The sequence below is a fragment of the Nyctereutes procyonoides genome, unplaced genomic scaffold (genome assembly GCF_905146905.1).
Source record: "Nyctereutes procyonoides isolate TBG_1078 unplaced genomic scaffold, NYPRO_anot_genome, whole genome shotgun sequence".
Classification (NCBI taxonomy): domain Eukaryota; kingdom Metazoa; phylum Chordata; class Mammalia; order Carnivora; family Canidae; genus Nyctereutes; species Nyctereutes procyonoides.
In genome coordinates this window covers 32,682,859-32,704,175 of record NW_026575042.1, presented here as the reverse complement: position 1 = coordinate 32,704,175, position 21,317 = coordinate 32,682,859, and the positions used below count along the sequence as shown (strand labels likewise).

General features: G+C 41.2%; 1 long non-coding RNA gene across 2 annotated transcripts in view; it reads left to right on the top strand.

The window, feature by feature from the left end:
• Window positions 1-21,317, top strand: part of LOC129507347 (uncharacterized) — a 165,161-nt gene that overhangs the window by 127,815 nt on the left and 16,029 nt on the right. For both annotated transcript variants that reach the window (XR_008663961.1, XR_008663959.1), the window contains exon 2: window positions 3,054-3,211. This is a non-coding gene — a long non-coding RNA (uncharacterized LOC129507347). The remainder of the gene's footprint in view (window positions 1-3,053; window positions 3,212-21,317) is intronic.

Genomic DNA, 21,317 nt, shown 5'->3' with positions numbered 1-21,317 from the left:
CCCCCCCAAATCCATACATTTCCATTTGTCATCACCCTTTGTTTGCAGACTTTGAGCCCGTTTTAAATTTATGTGGCAGCGCTCCTTACTAAGCCAATTTGAATTAATTTTGAGTGTAACACTTTATACCACTATATCGAATGCTTTTCTTATAGCTGCATGCATTCCATCAATAGTATTCCCACCACCTTTCTATTTGGTATTCAGGTTGAAATCTCCCAATTCTGCTTGGCATTTTAGTTCTTTAAAAGTCACTGTATCCTCTGTACTGACTAGGGACTTTCTCCTAATTTTTCGGTTATTTTGAAATGATTGATGTTATGAAAGAAAGGATTTTGAGAGCTATTTATGGCAATCGATAGCTTTCATCTTTCTTTCCCACATCTGCTATTGTGGTTGAGTAAGTAATTTTGGTGAAATCCCTTCACAGTTTGGGATGCATGAGATCTGGACCTCCTATTTTGAAGGCTACAAATTTCCCAAATATTCTTTCCCTTTGTTTGAAACCATCTGAATATCTTTTTAAAAAAAAAGCCATACACAAATTTTGAAGATATTTTAAATGCCTGGCATCTATATCATCAATTATCTAGAAATGTTTTTTGAGTTACTGAAATGAATATAATAACTAAATCTGTCAGCCATTCATGCTTCTCCCTAATCTGTACTATTACTTTATTCTGTGAAATAGTGAACAGTTAAAAAAAGATCAAGACTGCTAGTGGAAGATAGCACTATCGTCGTTAGTACTGTGGTCCTTCATTTATTTATTTCACATATATTTATTGAGGCTTTACCATGACCAGACACTATTCTATGCTCCGAGGATATTGCAATGAACAGAATCTTTTCCTCTTATGCAGTTTGATAGATAGACAGTGAGCAAACATACAGATATGTAATGTATCGTCAGATTGTGGTAAGTGTTATGAAGGAAAATAAAGTGGGACAAAGAAAGAGATTTTGCAACAATCAGAGGCTAAATTTTATATTTCGAAAGATGTACAATTCCAGAAGCTCCGCGGGTAGAAATAATGAGTAATACAGAGCTAAAATTACATTGTAACAGGTGAGTAGGCAGGTCATACTGGAGACCTGTTTTGTGTGCCCTGGGTAGATGTGATCATGCTATGCTGGACCAGGACCCAGACTCTGATAGCTCCCAGCTCCCTCTCAGTTTGGGTGTCTTTGACAAGACCTATAGTGTTATCCTTCTGAACTTTATGAAGTAAGCTAAGACCTGGTGGAGAACACTGAATTTGCCCTATGGACTGCATGAGGTACAGATTACCAATTGGTCAACTTAGTATGAAGGTACATGCAGGGGGCCACAGATAGCATCGAGATCCAGCAAAGAAAATCTAGGTAGGAGTCTGAAAGTCTGCAGTGCGTCTGCAGTGGCCATAAGCTAGGCTGAAGATAGATGTGTTGGGAGGACCTCAACTTCTTCCTAAGTTCTGGCTTGCAGAACACCCCTAACTAGCTGTGCTCTGAGCCATTATTAGCAGGGGCCATTGTCCTTAAGTGAGGTCATGTACATAGTAAATTTCATAATGACCTACATTGTTTTTTAAAGTTCATTTATTTACCCCTATTTATTTCATTTTTTTCTTTATAAGATCTTTTTGTGGAAAAATGATTGTTCCAAAATGCCCAAATGACTAAGTCACTTTCATAGTGGACACTTTAAAATGGTACTTCTCCTCCCACAGGGTAGAGTGCACATGGTTAGCCCAGATCTCCCAGCCCCCAGCCTGGTTGGTGTCTTCCTAGGTATTAAGCCTCGTCACCTGCCCCTCCATGCAGCTCTGCCTTTGGGGTCTGAGAGGACCAAATTACCTGTGCTCCTTGCTCCTTGTCCTGCTCCTGACGTTTCTTCTGAGTAGAATGTTCTCTCTCTTCTTCACCTGTTAATTCTTGTATTATCCCTTATGCTGGGTACTTTTAGTTCAGCACCCTGGACATCTCCCTACCCTCATTCTTAAAAATTACCTGCAGGTTTCTAGCATGATCGGGACAGTGTTTTATTCATTTTTCACGTACATGACCAACAGGCACAGAACTGGCATTCAAGAAATGTTTGTTAAACTGAACCGAACTGAAGATGGGGAGAAATGAGTGGTTATCAATTTCATTTTGCTTTTGAGGACTGGGGGAGGGTAAAAGAAGAGCCTGTCTAGGAGGGCATCATGAACAAGGTCATCCACAGCAAGCTGGATGGGACCAGTACTGAGTGCAAGGCAGTGGGCACATAATCCACTTGATCTGGACTGATTTCACAGGTGATTTCAAAGCACCGTGGACATTGAGTGCTCAACCCTTCTCTCTGCACATAAGGCATCACTTTTCAAAATATTTCAGATTTACAACTAATGATTTTTGGTGGTTATCACAGTTATCAGATGGCCTATTTTTGTTGCTGGAGTTTATTCTTTTTGTGAAAGTTCTTTTTCATTTTCAAGTTAAATAAGATCTGACTTTTATCCCCAAAGGAACTTATATTTCAAACCCCTGATTTGAGCAGGATTTTGGTTTGAATTTGGGTTTGACTCATCTCTTTGATTAAAGGCTTATCTTCTAAATAACTTGTCTTAATAGTTACTCTTTCCCTTTCCAGACCTTCTAAATTTAGATAAATGAGACCAATTATCGCTTCCAGAATGTTCAGTTTCTACTCCAGTCCTAGAATTTGTTCTCTAAGAGATGTTGATTTCCTTCCTGTGGGATCATTTAAATTCTGCGGTTTCTCAGTTAGTGTCCTCACCCTAGGGGAGGAGGACTGTAGGTGGGGCCTGCTGGCTGCTGGTTCACCAGAAGCCACAAGGGTGTGCATTTGGCCTCATGGGAGCATGCACATGGCCCACAGGGTCCTTGCTAGCTGTGGGCAGAGGCTGTCTGCAGCAAGGCAGCTGGTGCATGAACAAGGCCACTAGAGCATCATGTCTGTGGATACCCAGGTAAGGGAGAGGGACCTTTGGAAATGTGCTGTAGAGACATGAAACCTACAAGGGGAGGAGATTTTTTTAATTCTTTTTCCTTTTTGTCACTTCCAGAGATGATTTTGAATCAATTATGGAGAGATATGGAACATCATTCGTGTATCAATTCAGAATATATTTAATAGCCACCTGCTGTGGGCCAGGCACCAAGGCATGCTGAGCATATGGGGTGAGCAAGAAGATGTGCCCCCTGCCCCTATCCTGCAGTCAAGGTGAGGAGGAGTTTGTTGAGTTGGGGGTGGTAGGGGGAGGTGTTTACACTTAAAATTCTCTTCTGCTGCTGAGAAAATTGTTTCCAGCAAGGTTTTAGAGCTTGGGAGGTCAGTCCTGGAACTGCTTATGATACTGTAAGACCTACAATAGGTGGGAGAAGGAACCAAGGAGCCTCCTTCCTCAGATGCCTGCCTGCCTCTCTCACCGAGTTCCAGCCCTGTCAACCTGACTGCTCACTTGCCCTCATGCCCAGACCCTCCCCACGAAATGTGAGCTTGTGACTCTGGATCCCCAAGACCCTAGCAGACAGAATTCATTTTGGATGGACAGAGTCAGTGTAAGATGTGACTCCAAGTCTTTTAGAATCTGACATTGTTTCAGTGTTGTGTGGTCGAACATTTACTCTGCTTGATCTGAGGACATGAGGTTCACTAGCAGTAGGGTAAAGTATATTGAGATGAAGAGTGACCATTTACTTCCTTGAAAGTAGAATCATCAGAGTGGTCCAGAAGTCTGCATTTCTCTACAAACAATGTGGGGTTACTACTGTGTAAGTATAGACCAGCTCTGCTCAGAGAAGGAGCTCTTAGCTGGGATCCTTGGGCTGATCCCAGATTTAGAGGGTTTCTGAGTGCCATCCAATCGTATATGAATTTTTTTGTGAGTGCGAGCATATGTGCATTTTTTTTCCTGAGAAGAGGGTCTGTGGTTTTCATCAGATTTCTGACAGGGTGTGGAGTCTGGAGTGGAGGGGACTTGATTCATTCCTTGGTTCCTTCCTCTTTTACCAGCTGGGTTGGGGGAGTCATTTGGACTCTGTCTTCATCTACAATAGGGCGAAATAACAGCACTTCTCTCAGAGGGCTGTTCTAACATCAAAAATGAGAAAACATAGGTAAACTATGAGGTTTGCAAACCGTATACTACTATGCAAATGCCTGGAATGACTATGTGGTTCCCTGTCTTTTCCCTCCCCCCATTTTTGCCTCCCCACAACCTGGCTAACTTCTAACTGGTTCTTCAAGAACCAGTTCCAGGAGCACTTCCAAAAAGCCTTCCTAGGTACCCAGCTTGCTCTATCTGGGTAAGACAGTGTTTTTCTATGTTCCCATCACCCCACACCCTTAGCTGACATCTCAACACATTTTACTCTGTTGCAATCATTTCCTGACCTGGATACTGACCTTCTACCCAGACTGCACACTCCTTGAAGACAGGGATGGTGACTTAGTCATTTTCTCTGCATGGCATGGTTTTTAATGTAATTTTCTTCAATCAATAAAATGTGAGTTATTTTTAAATTGTGCTTTAATGAGCTAACTACTAATCATTTTTATCTATTCATCAAAGGCAGACTTAGTTCTTTTTACTATGTGTAAATGAAAGTGATAAAATGGAATCCTTTAAGAGCATCTTACTACTGTCTATTAGGTTGGCCTTCTAGCAAATTAGTCTGAATTAATGAGGGTTCATCTCCCTCTGTTGAGGGAAGCAGAAAGTAAGGCAGTTGTGTGCTGTGGTGTCAGGCTAGCGTCGTGCTTGGCCACAGTAACAGTCCTCCTTGTTTGCAGAGCAGCCCTCACCTCTCCAGCCTATTACTGTGGCAATGCTGCCCATAGATAGAGATGGATAGGTCTGGGCTGGGAGCTGCACCACACTAGAAAGTACCCTTGCTGGCTTTGCCTAGGCAGTACCTTGCAGGGTCAACAGGCTGCCCCCTGGCTGCTCTTGGCTCCTTTCTCAGTTACTCCCACCCTCCTCATCACCCTCCACCCCTTTCCTTTGCTATTTGCTGGCAAGTTACTCCCAGTAGCCATGGAGATCTGTCTTCCCAGACTCTTCTTGGCCTCTCTGGGGGCTCTTCTCTGTTTTGTCTCCTCCTCCCATTTTAGGAAATACCCATGTTTTCCATCCTGCCTGCTTTTATTTCTATTACTGGAGGGGAAAAGGAATTATGTGCTTCCCACTGGCTTCAGCTCAGCTGGTACTAGACGATGTGTAGACTGATGTAACGTTACCAAGGAGGAAATTATTAAAAGGATGAGGCTAATTTTCTAATTCACACCTGGAAAGCAAATCTGATGGTGCTTGCACAGATCTTTAATGAAATAGCATTGTTTAAGAAGTTTCCAGAGAAATTCATCACTAATTGATTTTTGAACTGTGGAAAAAGATAACACAGAGAGATGAGATATTAGTCTCCGTCTGGCCTGACTCCCCCGCAAGCTTTCTCTTTACCTAGTTCTCTTTCCCGTGTAAAATCAATAGTAGCTTCCTGAACTGGCCTTGTGGATGGTAGGGCCTACAGAAGGGCCCATGTTTGGATGTGATGTGTCCTCTTTCTGCTTTGGTTTTTCTTTGTTTGGGGTCTGCTGCTAGGTCTTGGTGAAAGCCGAGGGTTTTCACAGTGGAGTTGGGAGTTATTTTGTGACTCAAGTGAAAGGCAGCATGTGGGAGGGTAGCAGGTTAAGTGTCCTTGAAAGTGGCAGTTCGGTGGTGGGGATGCAGGGGCACAGCCTTCCCTTCATCCCCAGGGGCTTCACAAAGCTCCCTCATCCCCAAGATGCATTACTTATATATATGCACACACATATATATCCTTTGATAGGGACCACTGACATCATCTCATTCTTATATTAAATATAAACAAAAGCAGTTTTAAAATTTTGTTTTAAAAAATTTACCTGGATGTTTATAGCAGTATTATCAACAATAGCCAAATTATGGAAAGAGCCCAAATGTCCACTGACTGATAAATAGATAAAGATGATATGGGGTGTGTTTGTGTGTGTGTGTGTGTGTGTGTGTGTGTACAATGGAATATTACTTGGTCATCAAAAAGAGTGAAATCTTGCCATTTGCAGCAATGTGGATGGAATGAGAGTGTATTATACTAAGTGAAATAAGTCAGTCAGAGAGATACAAATACTGTATGATTTCACTCATATGTGGAATTTAAGAAACAAAACAGATAAACATAGGGAAGGAAGAGAAGAAAAAAGGGAGGCAAACTTAACGATGGAGAACAAACTGAGGATGATGGAAGGAGATGGGCAAGGGATGGGCTAGATGGGTAATGGACATTAAGGAGGGCACTTGTTATGGTGATCACTGGGTGTTGTATGTAAGTGATGAATCAGTAAATTCTATTCCTGAAACCAGTATTACACTATGTGTTAACTAACTAGAATTTATTTTTTTAAAGATTTTATTTATTTATTCATGAGAGACACAGAGAGGCAGAGACATAGGTAGAGGGAGAAGCAGGCTTCCCATGGGGAGCTCAATGTGGAACTCAATTCCAGGATCATGACCTAAGCTGAAGGTAGATGCTCAACCACTGAACCACCCAGGTGTCCCAACTAACTGGAATTTATTTTTTTGTGTTTTTTTTTAAGATTTTATTTATTTATTCATGAGAGACACAGAATGAGAGAGAGAGGCAGAGACACAGGCAGAGAGAGAAGCAGGCTCCACGCAGGCAGCCCGATGTGGGACTCGATCCTGGGACTGCAGGACCACGCCCTGGGCTGAAGACAGGCGCTAAACTGCTGAGCCACTCAGGGATCCCCAACTAACTGGAATTTAAATAAAAACTTGAAATTAAAAATAAAATAAAAAGTTCACCTGAAAAATGTAATCCCATTAAAAACTGAGTGCCAGCTATACAGAGCCAGCCCATGATAAGTGGTGTAGCTCCTCACCTAGCTTGCCACACTTATCTGTCCTTCCTCTGTAGAGTTTCAGAAGCTACTGCTCCTGAGTGCTAGCTCCTGGGGTAGCCAGAGATTTCTCTTCTTGTCTTCTAGTTGATGCACACATGAATTGTCTCTGAATTTAAAGGAATTATGAACATCAGTAGGGTTCCTAAATCTCAGAAGAAGTAGCCTTGGCTGAAGGGGCCTTCCTCTGAGTGTGGCTTGCAAATGTATTAAGGCGGGTGACTAGACTTGCCGTGCCATCCGTAAATCCAGCCAGGTGCTCTGTTGCATGTTAGGGATGCAGCAGGGCCTAATTTTGCCCTCAAAGAGTTCACAGCTAGTGAGATGGAAGAGTCATGATGGAGAGACTCAGAATGCTATGAAATCCTTGAAGGCAGGCACTCAATCCTGGAGGGCCCAGGAAGACTCCCTAACGAGGGGCTGTCTGACTGAACCTGGAAGGATGGACCGTTACAGGGTGGCACTCTTTAACCCTTTCCCTGAGGGAGCCTCATATATCCCTCAGTAGCCCCGACCTTAGTCTTCACTATGGGAAATCCTATTTATTGTGTCAGAAATATTCTTTGCATGATTTTTCTACCTTTCTTGTTAACCTTTATTTAACTCTACCCTGTACCAACTCCCCATATAAACTCTTATCTGCTCTTACTCAGAGATCTGCTAGACTAGTTCTTAGCATAATAACGGTTCCAGAGTTCACTCTTGAATTGCTGTTTCCATTTTAAAATTTCCTAAAGAGGTTAGTACAAGGGCAGGGACTTCAGACTCAAAGGCAGATGGATTGGAGGAGGAATTGTTGATGTGGACATTTCCTGATTCTTCAAATTATGTTTAAGGGCACCAACTCTGGCTATTGGATGGTCTGGGTGGTCTGGATGTTGGGTACCATTTGGAAACCTGGCTGGTGCCATTTGGAAACCACTGTCTGGCCCACAAAGGTCAATATGGAAGACTTGTTCTGCCAAGGTGATGTTAACTGAGCCAAGAACACTAGATTCAAGGACTATCTCTGCCACTGACCATTTCAGGCAAGGTCTTTTCCCCTCAGTTCCTGCCTCTATAAATCACAAATTCTACCATTCTGGGCATATCTATAATGGATATATAATCACTGTATTAGGGTTCTCCAGAGAAACAGAACTAGTGGGATATCTATATCTATATCTATCTGTATCTATATAGCTCACAGAAGTTGGCTAATATGATTATGAAGGATGAGAGGTCCACATTTTGCTGTCTGCAGCATGGAGAACCAGGGAAGCCCATGGTATAATTATTCTATGTCCAAAAGCCTGAGAACTAGAAACTCTAATGTCTGAGGGCAGGAAAAGGTAGACATTCTAGTTCAAGAAGAGAGAGAATTCATGGTTCATTTGCCATTTTGTTCAGTTTGGCAGATTGGATGCTGCCTGCATTTTTTACATAGTCTACTGAATCAAATGCTAATCGATTTTAGAAGGAACCTCACAGATGCACCCAGAAGTTATGTTTTGCTCGATATCTGGACATTCCTTAAGCCATTCAGATTGACACATAAAATTAACCATCACACTCATTCTTCTCAGGGCAATTTGTGGAAACCCACTTGTGTCCTTCTAGAAAGTGCATTTTATCATGGTTGTACCCACAACCTTGTACCACAACCTTTTTAGTTTGTGAAATAATACTAGTAACTATGATGTTAGTAACAACCTGAAATTTTATGAGATTTTCCCAGTTTACAGGTTTTTTTTTTTATACCCATGATTATTTGGGGTCTCCAAGCCATCCCTATAAGGTGGCAAATATTGAGCATTTACTGTAAGTATATTAGATATATCACCTTTTTCAACCCTTTAGGAGTTATGTGAGGCAAATATTATTATTATCTAAACATTCCAGATGAGAAATCTGAAGCTCAGAGAGGTAAGGTTTGAGGACCTTTGTCTGAGGTCACATAGCTGGTGGAAGCTTTGGGAAGCTGGAGAGTTTTGTTCCAGAGCAGCAGTGTACCCCCTTGCTTCTTCTTTGAGCCCCTGTAATTCCAGTGACCTCTGAGCTGAGTATGCACTGTAGCTATGCAGTGACCAAGGGGTGGAAGGGCTGCTGTGCTTTTAGCTCTGAATACCCCATAATAACAGGTCACTGCAAAATTCCTTTGTGGTTTGGCCACAGTGCAGCATGACCTAGCAGAGTTGAATGAACCTAGGGGAGGATGCTATTCATTGGAGCAGGTAGCTAAGGGTCTAAACTGGAGAGACAGCATGAAGAGCGAAAATGAAAGCATCTATGTTATCTGGTAGAGAACAGTACAAGGAATGGATCTTTTAGAGCAATTGAAGACAGATCTGAATAGCTGAGAGAATGGCTTCAAGAATTGACAAAAGCTCCAAGGAATCCTAAGAAAGGGAGAAGGAGAAAATAATTGTTACTTCTTAACCAGCATAAAAGGAAGTCAAAAGAGGACTTAAGGACAGTGTTCAAATATTTGTAAGGCAGTGAGCTTACAAATTGAGCTCTTGTAGAATTCTGCTGAAGGCAGCATACAGAGGACTCTGGTTACATTAGTGCTTTGCAGCAGGTGGGAGTTTGGTTAGCCTCTAGAAAGGATTTCTTGGATGCAAGGTGTTTTTAACACTGAAACAGATGTAGTCAAGCTACTGGTAGTCAAAAGGATATCTGTCAAGCCACTTGGGCACCCAGAACTCTTGGACACTTTTCCTACTTCTGGAAAATTTCTTGCCTTCTGAGTCTGTGCTTTCCTAAGAGAGAAGCCAGGAATGGGTTTTCCTAGTTTCCCTTGAACAGAGCACTGGATTAAGTTCCTCCTAACTAGATGCGTCTGTGCCAGGCTTCAGTTAGGAGGCCATTGATATTAGGAAGCAGGTGTCAAAAGGAGTCCATTCGTACCAGGGACTGGACAGAGACATTGAGCATCCAGGACAGCTATGGCAGGCTTTCTGGTGGAGACATAGGGTGCAGTGTTGTCGCTGGAACCTGTGGTTTCTGTGCCAGTTGGGGGTGCTTGCAAAGACCCTATGGGAGCAATCCTGAGGGTGGCAAGATTTGTCTTTTGTTCCTGGCTTCAGGGTCTCTCGAGATGCTGAATATCCTTTAATAAATTTCTATTCCATTTAGATCAGCTACAGAGGGTTCTTTTGTTTACAGTTAAGAACCTTGACTAGTACAACAGGTAACCGAGAGAGTTTGTAGACTCTCCGAGACTTTTAAGAATAGGAAAAGTGCTCAGCTGTCACCTCAGCATGATCAGAATTTTTATCAGTCAGAGTTCTTGGTTACAAATAACCAAAACCAACTCTACGTTTTTTTAAGCAGGAAAAGAGTCAATCAGAGGTTCAGAGATTCAATGGGCGGCCAGAGAAGCAGCATGAAATATGGGAAAAAATCAAGTGCTTGAGTCAGAACCCTGTTATAAGAGGGCAACTGGGCCAGGGACAGCCTTTGCTACACCAGGATACCACTTGACCTTCTATTAGACACCAGGAATTAGATACCCCTAAATCTGATAGGGATAAACCTGACTGTCCCAGCAACATCATACTACTCACCCTAACTTCTGGGTGGAGAGTTCAGCTGTCTGCACATCCAGCGAGTTGAGACAGGTAGGATTTTCCCTTTTTGGGCTTCTGAGGTGGGAGGCTGGTCACTACACCCCACCAGTATTGTACACAAAGCATCATTACCTCAAAGAGAAGGGGCATTATATAGAACAATAGCAGATGTCCATAAGAGGGCACATATTATTAGCTCCTGGTGCTATGAGGTATTGATCTTCAAGAGATAAATGGAGGACAAACTCTCAACAGATGAAGATATCTTCATGCTGTGAAAATCAACAAAGTGGCAAAACCCCATTTTTTTCTATTCCAGTTTTATTGTTTATTACGTATTCTTTAAAAAAAAAATCTGTTCCTTTGTCATCATACCAAAGCAACTGCTGGGACAATGGAATCCAGTGCTCTAAGATCCATTTATCCATCCATCCATCCATCCAGCCATCCAGCCATCCATCCATCTACCTACTAAGCTCTGGGCACATCTAAGACATGTGCTGGTGACACAGACATGAACGAATAAGGCAGTTTCTACTTGAAGTAGCTCAGTCAGTAGAGGAGCTGCCACAAAGCAGACAATTACAAAATAAGATGTGTTAGTTTTGTTGTTGTTGTTATTGTTGTTGCAATGTAACAAAGTACCCTAAATTTGGTGGCTTAAAGTTAGCTCACAGTTTTGCAGGTCAGAGGTCCAGCACAATATGTCTGCTCAGGTTGAAATCCAGGTCTTGGCTAGACTAAATTCTTATCTGGAGGATCTGTGGAAAAATCGACTTCCAAGCTTATTTCTGTTGTTGGCAGAATAGAGTTCCTTGAGGTTGTAGAACTAGACTTCCCATTCCCGTGTTGGCTGTCAGCTGGAGACTATTCTAAGTTCCTAGAGGCTGCTTCTGGGTCTTTGCCTTAGGCCCACCTCTTTCCCCCCATCTCAGCAATGGAGAACCTCATTGGGTTGAATTCCTCTTATGCTTTGAATCTCTGACTTCTTTTTTGAGTAAACTGTTTTTAAAGGGCTCTTGTGTTCAGATCAGGACTACCTGGTTAATCCTTTTATTTTAAAATGAACCATATGGAGCACCTGGATGGCTCAGTCAGTTAAATGTCTGGCTTTGGCTCAGGTCATGATCTAAGGGTCCTGGGATCAAGCCTGCATTGAGCCCTGCATAGGGTTCCCTGCTCAGCAGGGAGCCTGCTTCTCTTTCTCCCTCTGCCCCCTCTCCCACTTGTGCTCTCTTTCTTTCTCAAATAAATAAATAAAATCTTAAAACAAAATAAACAAAATCAACCATATAGAATTATGGGAGTGAAATCTATCATATTCATTGTCCCAGAGGTTATGCAGGTTTTGTACACACGGGTTGTTAGTGGGGTAGGTAGGAGTAGATTGGGAAATCTTACAGGCCATCTTAGAATCCTGCCTGCCACACAAGGTGACATATGCAGAGTGGAGGTATGCACAAGGAATGCTGGCAATACAGGGAGGGGTCTTGATGCTAGTTTTGGAGGTAGGGGAAGTTGGAAAGTCTTTTTAGAGGAGTGTCATTTGCACTGAATTAAAGTTTGATAAGGACTTAGCCCTGTGAAGTGAGGACTGGCCATAAGGACCATCCCAGCTAGAAGGAATGATTTCTGTGGGGCCAGGGGTGTGACACAGTACAGTGTAATTGACAATTACAAGTTTGTGTTGCCTGACAGTAAATATTTTCCAAGGAAGGTGGTAGTCAGACAAGGACCTGGAATAGGCCTAGAGGGGTCAGGTTAAAGAGGGCTTTTATTCTGATCTAGGGGAGTCAGATCTCTGGACCGAAGCCAGGAATTTCTGATTTGGGATAGGGTCTGAGAATTCCCATTTCTAACAAGTTCCCAGGTGCTGCTGATAGCACTAGACCAGGACTGTACCCTGAGAATTGCTGCTCTGGAGAATGAATGGGAGAAGAGCAAGACTATGGGCCCAGTAGGGGGTCATGGTGCCAGTCCAGTAGCAGATGTGAAGGTTCTGGCCAGGCTCAGAGCTAGGGAGGTGAGGGTAGAGACAGTGCGGAGGGAATGGGGTTTGGGAAAAGACTTAGGAGACCATGCTGGGGTGTGAGTGTGAGAGGCTGGGTCACATTAGGGCGGACCCCCACGACAGAGCTGGAAGGGATCTGAGAAGTTACCCAGTCTAATCATCACATTCCTCTGATGGCAGTATGATGCTCTGAGAGAACAAATGACCCCGTCATGAGCACATGGAGTTGGTGTCGGCCCCAGGACATGGGACCCAGATTCCCTGGCTTCCGTGACACAGCCTTTTTGAGTTATTTTGGAAAGAAGAAAACAAAATACAAGGAAGGCAACTCCCAGGCCTCCTGGCATCTCCTTGTCAGCCTCATTCCTGTGGCTCCAGCTTCACTTGCCTGCTCCTTGGTCAAGCTTGCTTCCTGCAAAGGTCACTGCAGCCCGTGTACAAGAGGAAGAGTGTCTCTCCCCTGGACACTGACCTGTAAGGTTTCCTGAAAGGGAGGTCAAACTTACCAAAGGTGTTTTAAGTCCCCTAACTGATTTCCTTTCAGCCCTGGGCTCTTGGTTGCAGGAGAATTTTCATGGCTGAGAGAACCTACTAGTGACAAATTTGCTGAAGCATGGAGACAAGATTGGGAAATTACAGCACGCTCCTTGGATTTCCAAAGGGACAGATACCAGAGGCAGACATTCCTTTTCACACACAAAATGTTGGTGTGCACACGCATGCGGTGGAGATCAATCCTAACCCCCAAAGGCCCCTTTGTCTCACTGAAGCGCTTATTAAATGAATCTGTGTTTCCACTGGCAGCTCAGAGTCATCTAGAAAGGGAACACAATGCCATGTCAGTCAGTATTTGTTACTGTCAGAGCCTTCCTCACAGTCGGCCCCACATTTATTGTCTTTTTGGGGCCCGTTTTATCCATTTTCTGTGGGCAAAGTCATTAATCTTCCTCTTGGCTCGGGTGCTGTGCATCCCTGACAGCCGGGGTCCCAGCTTCCTGGGCTGCTGGGTAGGGACACCTCCCAGCCTCAGCCTCGTGGTGCAGGAGCTTTGATTAGAGTGAGGAGTGAGCAGAGCTGTAAAGAGGACTGAAAGGAGCGGGGGGTGCAGATGTCTGTGGCTCTTGAAGGCACTGGGGATCTGCGGCAAAGGTCATTCTGTTTTTGAATCATCTACAGTGCACCCTGACACCAAAATACACTTAGTCCTATGCAGAATCACTTGATAAAGAGGCTAATGAAGTGGAAAGATGTCAGCAGAGCTAAGCGGGCCAGGCTCTCGGGGATGCGCCATGATTCAACCTTCTGTTTCCATGGAAACCAGAGAGGCTTGGCTTCTTTCTTCCTCTCCTTCATTTTGGAAGGTCTCTCCTTGGTAACCTTGACCCTTTCACATTGGCAGGCAGAGATAAGGAATTCCATTTTCTCTTATCTGGTCATGGTTGGCTGGTAGACACTGATGGGTCTGTGATGGGGGAGGGGTGCTGGCCAGGGGCTCTGGAGTGCCTTAATTCAAATGCATGAAGTGGAGGGTGGGAGGCAATAGAAAAAGAACACAGTTAATTAAGGTTGATATTGCAGAGAAGGTTGTTTTCTGAATAATAAATTCTATGGGCTTCAAAAACAAGTCCAATTAAAGGAGTGCAAAAAGGAGAGGCCGTTGAAGGGCAGAGGAGGATGGTTTTGGTCAGGGGGTGCTTTTTGGGGGGTGGGAGGGGGATATTGGCTGTACCTAAGGGGACCTTTCTATGCTGGCATCTTGGTACTCAGAGCAAAAACTGTTTGATGATAGCTTGTGACATTGCTGCCCATAAAAATGCCCTTTGCTTTGAGCAGCGGGGTCATTTGTGGCCTCAGCTAATGGAGAAGGGCTTTGAAGTTGATCCTGATGGGAGAGTTGACTTTAGGTTGCTATCAAGGAGAGGGATTTTTCTTCAATTAGGCTCATAAATGTTGCTCCTGGGCAGGTACCTTCTCCAGCCATATTGTACATCACCTTTCAGTTCAAGTGCTCCCTATATTCCTATGCTCCCTGTGTCTTCTAGAATAAATTATTTATTGAGAAAAATTTATTTATCCCTGAATAGTCAAAGCTTTGTGTTCCTTGGTGTTGGTCATCCATTCTTGAATCAGACGAGAGTATGCCCAAGGGCATGTGGTACTAATACAGTAGCCCCATGACCCATACCCTCCTTTCAGTAGCAACTGTGGCATAAGTTCTTAGAGAAGGAAGTAGTATCAGGCTCCCCCAAACATCCTTGCTATAAGACTCCTAATTTAACCTTCAATTTACAACCTTAAAGAATGAATGTGTATTTTAAAAAATTATTGTAAAGGTAAAAATCGTAGCATGTCTTCTTCCTGTATAAGAAGAACCTTATTTTACAACTGGGAGTTAGGAAACCTATCCACATGTAAATGCAAGAGCTAAGCGAGATTGAATTTGGCTTGGGTCACCAGGAGGAAGCTCTCCATCTTTAGAAGTGGGTTTTCAGCATTCTCCTAATCCACCCATTCTTATCCCATTCTAATTGGTGACCTCATTTGGAGCTAGGGTAAACTGACCGAGAAAAGGGCTGGAGGGAGTAATAGTCCCTCATCCAGCTAGTTGAAAAATGGCTTAGAGGAACATTGAAAGCAGAAGGACCTTTTCCTAGCTTTCCCTAGACTGTGGGCAGAGACTTCCTTTGTATGATTCATCAGTAGCCGACTGATCAAATGCATCATAGTACCCCTGTAATGGAATACAACACAACTCTACAAAACTATGAGGAAACTGGAAGGATATGGAAAGCTTTCCAGAGGTGATTATGAACTGAAAAAAAGCCAGGGCAGAGCAATATGTGTATTAGGTTTTGATTCCTATTAGAAAAGGAGAAAAACAAAAATATATCTTCATATATGCTTGCATTTACATAAGGAAACCGTACACACAATAGATGAATACAAAATAAAAATAAACATGAAATAAATGACCCATGGTAAGAATGGGGTCAAGAAGTAGATGAATGAGTTAAAGGACTGAGAGACTATGTACATTAATTTTCTTTTTTTTTGTACATTAATTTTCAATTTAATCTTTGAACCACATACATAACCACATACTATTTGAAAATTAAATTATAAAATATATAAAGTTGAAATTATAAAATGGAAAATGAAAATATAAAAAAAGGCAGGAAAAAACAGTGAAATCTTTCAAATACTTTTGCTTATATCATTTTAGGAATTCTTTCTCTCTTTTCTTTCTTGCTCCCTCTTGTTTATTTCCTCCTTTTTTTGCCTTGTTAGAGAATGGATTTGAGATGACTTGGTGAAGAAAAAGAACATATAACACAAAACTGGTTATTGAAAGTTTTCCTGATTCACTTCTAGCATGCCTGTGTGAAAGAAAGGGTCAATGAACTTCCCTCATCCCCACCAAGCAACTATAAAACTGGATAACACTATCAAAAAACAACCATTTAGCCTATTGGAAATAGAGCAAAACATTTATTTATGAAAACTACTAAATTTTGGTTAAAAATGGTAGAAGTCTGTGGTATTCTTTTTTTTTTTAATTTTTTAATTTTTTTTTTTTTTATTCATGATAGTCACAGAGAGAGAGACAGAGAGGCAGAGACACAGACAGAGGGAGAAGCAGGCTCCATGCACCGGGAGCCCGATGTGGGATTCGATCCCGGGTCTCCAGGATCGTGCCCTGGGCAAAAGGCAGGCACCAAACCGCTGCGCCACCCAGGGATCCCAAGTCTGTGGTATTCTTGCATGGGGCTCCTGCCATCCCCCCTCTACCTCTACAAGTAGTTTATTAAGTGTAGGTAGGGAAGGCCATGAAAACCAGTTGTTTTGCTGCTGCTTCCAGAAGAGGCTTATTTGATTTGGACCATTGTCAATTAAAGTGGTGGTCTTTACAGCAAGAAAACAGGGAGGGCTAGTAGCTTCTGTGGTCTAAACTTGTGGTTCTTTTTGGAGAATGCAATGAAATAACAGATTGGTTAGAAATTTAGCAGGAAGTTCTGGGAGTGAGACAACCATAATAGGCTTGATATGTTCTTCACGTACCCTGGGTTGACTGAGGCTATGCATATGAACAGCAGAAACCGGAGTGATCCTAAGCCATCTGCACATTCCTGGCCAATAGAGTCTGGGTTCATGTACTGAGGAGTCTGTGAGACACCAGGAGAAGGCCTGGCAGAAAGTAAACTGCAGGAGAGACTTGAAAATGACCTGAATTTTGAATGAGCTCCCTAGCGCACACGCTGATCCATCAGCAGAGAATGGAAACCTTCCTGGCTCAAGGTATTTGAGCACAACCTGTAATTAATCTGTGGTTGAACAGACAGTAGGATGAACTTTAGGAGGCTAGGCTTAAAAATGAAGATAATAAAAAAAATCAAAACAAAACTGAGCAGACACATCAGAAGCCAGACACTATGACGAAGACAGAGCTCACAGACTTAGTCTAGGCAAGTTACTCAACAGAGAACAGACAAATCAGCGATAGCAACAGTAATCTTTGGGGGTGGGTGAGTGGGTAGGGAGGAATCAGAATTCAGAGTTGCTAAAATATATGTTCTAAAATGTCAAGATTCAATAAAAAATTGTGATAACTTGTCAATAAACAAGAAAATCTGACTTACAGTATGGAAAAATAAAGCAGTCAATAGAAACTGAGTAACCCTAGATGTTGGATTTAATGGATGAAGACTTAAAATTAAGTATTATAAATACTTTAAAATAACTAAAAGAAACCACACTCAAAGAATTAAACAAAAGTAGAATAACAAGGATTTAGTGAATAGTGAATCTCAAGAAAAATATGGCAATTAAAAATTCTTAGTTGAAAAGTATAACTTAAATGAAAAATTTGCTAGAGTAGCTAAATAGCGGAAGAATGAATCTGCAGATTGAAGGTACATTGACAGAAATTACCCAAACTGATTAATAGGGAGAAAAAAGGTCAAAGATGAATTAATACAATCTCTGTGACCTGTGAGCCAACATCAAGCATACCAACATATATGTAATGGCTATCGCAGAAAGAGAGGAAATAATGGTCAAAAGCTTCCTAGTTTTGATGGAAAACATTAATTTACAGTTTTAAGAAGTTCAGCAAAACCCAAGCATTACAAAGACATACACAAATAGACACATTGTGATACTGTTGAAAGCCAAAGAAAAGAGAAAATCTCGAAAACAAAACCAGAAAAGCAATTTCTCATGTACAGAAAAGCAATATTATCACTGACTTTTCATCAGAAACAATGAATTCTGAAGATAGTGGAATGATGTATTCAAAATATTGAAAGTAAAAAATCTCCCAATTAAAAAAAAATACAAAAAGAAAAAAGAAAAAATTTCAACAAAAATACTCTTTAAAAATGAAGGTGAAAGAAAAACATTCCCAGATAAACAAATATTGAGAGAATATGTTGCTAGCAGACCTGCTTTACAAGAAATACTAAAAGCAATCCTTTGGGCTGAAAGGAAGTGACAGCAGAGAGCAACTTGAATTCACAGAAAGGAAGAACTCTGGAAAATGTCAAATGTTTGAAAATTAAATGACACACTCCTAAATATCCCGTTGGTCAAAAAAGCAATCTGAAAAGGACATTAGAAAGTATTTTGAACTGAATGAAAATAGAAAGACAATGTATCAAGGTTTATAGGATTAAAATAAAGCAGCACTTAGAACTATATAGTTCTAAATGCCTATAAGAAAGAAGAAGAAAGGTCTTAAGTCAATAACCTAAGCTTCTCCATTAAGAAATTAGAAAAAGAATAGAGTAAAAACTAAACCCAAAGCAAATAGATGGGAGTAAATAATAAAGAGCAAAGTAGAAAACAATAGGGTAGAAAATTTAAAAAATTAATGAAACAAAAGACCCCGAATAGCCAGGGGAATTTTAAAAAAGAAAACCATAGCTGGGGGCATCACAATGCCAGATTTCAGGTTGTACTACAAAGCTGTGGTCATCAAGACAGTGTGGTACTGGCACAAAAACAGACACATAGACCAATGGAACAGAATAGAGAATCCAGAAATGGACCCTGAACTTTATGGTCAACTAATATTCGACAAAGGAGGAAAGACGATCCACTGGAAGAAAGACAGTCTCTTCAATAAATGGTGCTGGGAAAATTGGTCATCCACATGCAGAAGAATGAAACTAGACCACTCTCTTGCACCATACACAAAGATAAACTCAAAATGGATGAAAGATTTAAATGTGAGACAAGACTCCATCAAAATCCTAGAGGAGAACACAGGCAACACCCTTTTTGAACTTGGCCACAGTAACTTCTTGCAAGATACATCCACGAAAACAAAAGAAACAAAAGCAAAAATGAACTATTGGGACTTCATCAAGATAAGAAGCTTTTGCACAGCAAAGGATACAGTCAACAAAACTCAAAGACAACCTACAGAATGGGAGAAGATATTTGCAAATAACATATCAGATAAAGGGCTAGTTTCCAAGATCTATAAAGAACTTATTAAACTCAACACCAAAGAAACAAACAATCCAATCATGAAATGGGCAAAAGACATGAAGAGAAATCTCACAGAGGAAGACATAGACATGGCCAACATGCACATGAGAAAATGCTCTGCATCACTTGCCATCAGGGAAATACAAATCAAAACCACAATGAGATACCACCTCACACCAGTGAGAATGGGGAAAATTAATAAGGCAGGAAACAACAAATGTTGGAGAGGATGCGGAGAAAAAGGAACCCTCTTACACTGTTGGTGGGAATGTGAACTGGTGCAGCCACTCTGGAAAACTGTGTGGAGGTTCCTCAAAGAATTAAAAATAGACCTGCCCTATGACCCAGCAATTGCACTGTTAGGGATTTACCCCGAAGATTCAGATGCAATGAAACGCCGGGGCACCTGCACCCCGATGTTTCTAGCAGCCATGTCCACAATAGCCAAACTGTGGAAGGAGCCTCGGTGCCCATCGAAAGATGAATGGATAAAGAAGATGTGGTTTATGTATACAATGGAATATTACTCAGCCATTAGAAACAACAAATACCCACCATTTGCTTCAACGTGGATGGAACTGGAGGGTATTATGCTGAGTGAAGTAAGTCAATCGGAGAAGGACAAACAGTGTATGTTCTCACTCATTTGGGGAATATGAATAATATTGAAGGGGAATATAAGGGAAGGGAGAAGAAATGTGTGGGAGATATCAGAAAGGGACACAGAACATAAAGACTTCTAACTCTGGGAAATGAACTAGGGGTGGTGGAAGGGGAGGAGGGCGGGGGGTGGGGGTGAATGGGTGACGGGCACGGAGGGGGACACTTGACGGGATGAGCACTGGGTGTTATTCTGTATGTTGGTAAATTGAACACCAATAAAAATTAATTTATAAAAAAAAATAATAGACATGAAAAAAAAAAGAGCTGTAAAAAATTAAGGATATGAATATAATACCACCAAAATAAATTAAATAAAGGAAAGAAGATGAAAAAAAAAATAAAAAAATAAAAAATTAATGAAACAAAAAGTTGGTTTTTTGAAAAGATTAAAGAAGTTGAGACCATCTTAGTTTTCTATTGCTGCTGTAACAAGTTTCCACAAGTTTAGTGGCTTAAAAAACATAGTTTCGTTATCTTATAGTTATAGAGATTAGAAGTCTGACATGGATCTCAAGTTGCTGGCTGGGTGAATTCCTTTCTGAAGACTCTAGGGAGAATCCATTTTCTTTCTTTTTTCAGCTCAAGAGGCTGTAAACTCTCCTTGGCTCATGGTCCTTTCTTGCATCTTTAAAGCCAACAATATCAGGCCAGGTTCTTCTCACACTGCCATCTCTCTGGCTCTTCTTTTCATGCCTCCTCCTACTTTTTAAGGACTTTTGTGATTACATTTGTATTACTAGGATAATCCGGAGTAATCTTCCTATCCTAAGGTCGGCTGATTAAGTCATCTGTAATTCCATTTGCAACGTTAATTCTTCTTTGCCATGTAATATAATATATTAATGATTCTAGGGATTAAAATGTGGACATACTTGGAGGACTATTCTTCTGCCTACCACAAGCCCTTAGGTTGACCAAGAAAATAAAAGAGGAAATACAAAATCACGAATAAGAGAAGTGAAATCACTACTGATCATATAGAAATTAAAAGAACTTTGAGGAAAATAGTATGAATGACTTAATGCCAGAAAATTCGACAATTTAGATTGAATTAAATACCACAAAAAACACAAATTATGAAAACTGACTTAAACAGAAAATCTGAGTAGGCTGGTAATAAATAAAGAAATCGAATTAGTAATTTAAAATATTTCACAAAGCAAACCTTAAGTCCCAAGTGGCTTCATTGGTGAATTCAGTCAAATATTTAAAGAATTCAACACTTTCAAGAAATAGAGAGGGTAGGAACAATTCCTAACTCGCTATATGAGGGGAATACTACCGTAATACCAAAGCCAGCGAAAGACATAAAAAGAAAAGACTTATATCCCTCTTGAACATAAATAAAAACTTTTAAACAAAATACTAGCAAATTCAATTCAGCAGTATGTAAAAAGTATTATACTCCATGACCAGATGGCATTTATCTAACATATGCAAAGTTTGTTTAACAGCTAAAAATCCATTAATGTAATACATCATAATAATAGAATACAATACAAAAACTAGATGATTATCTCAATAGAGGTGGAAAAATCATTTGGCAAAAATTCAGCACCCTTTCATGATCAAAATACTAAACAAAATAAGGGAACTTCCTCTACCTTATAATGGACATCTGTAAAAAAACTTATAGCTAACACCATATTAAATGCTGAAAGACTGA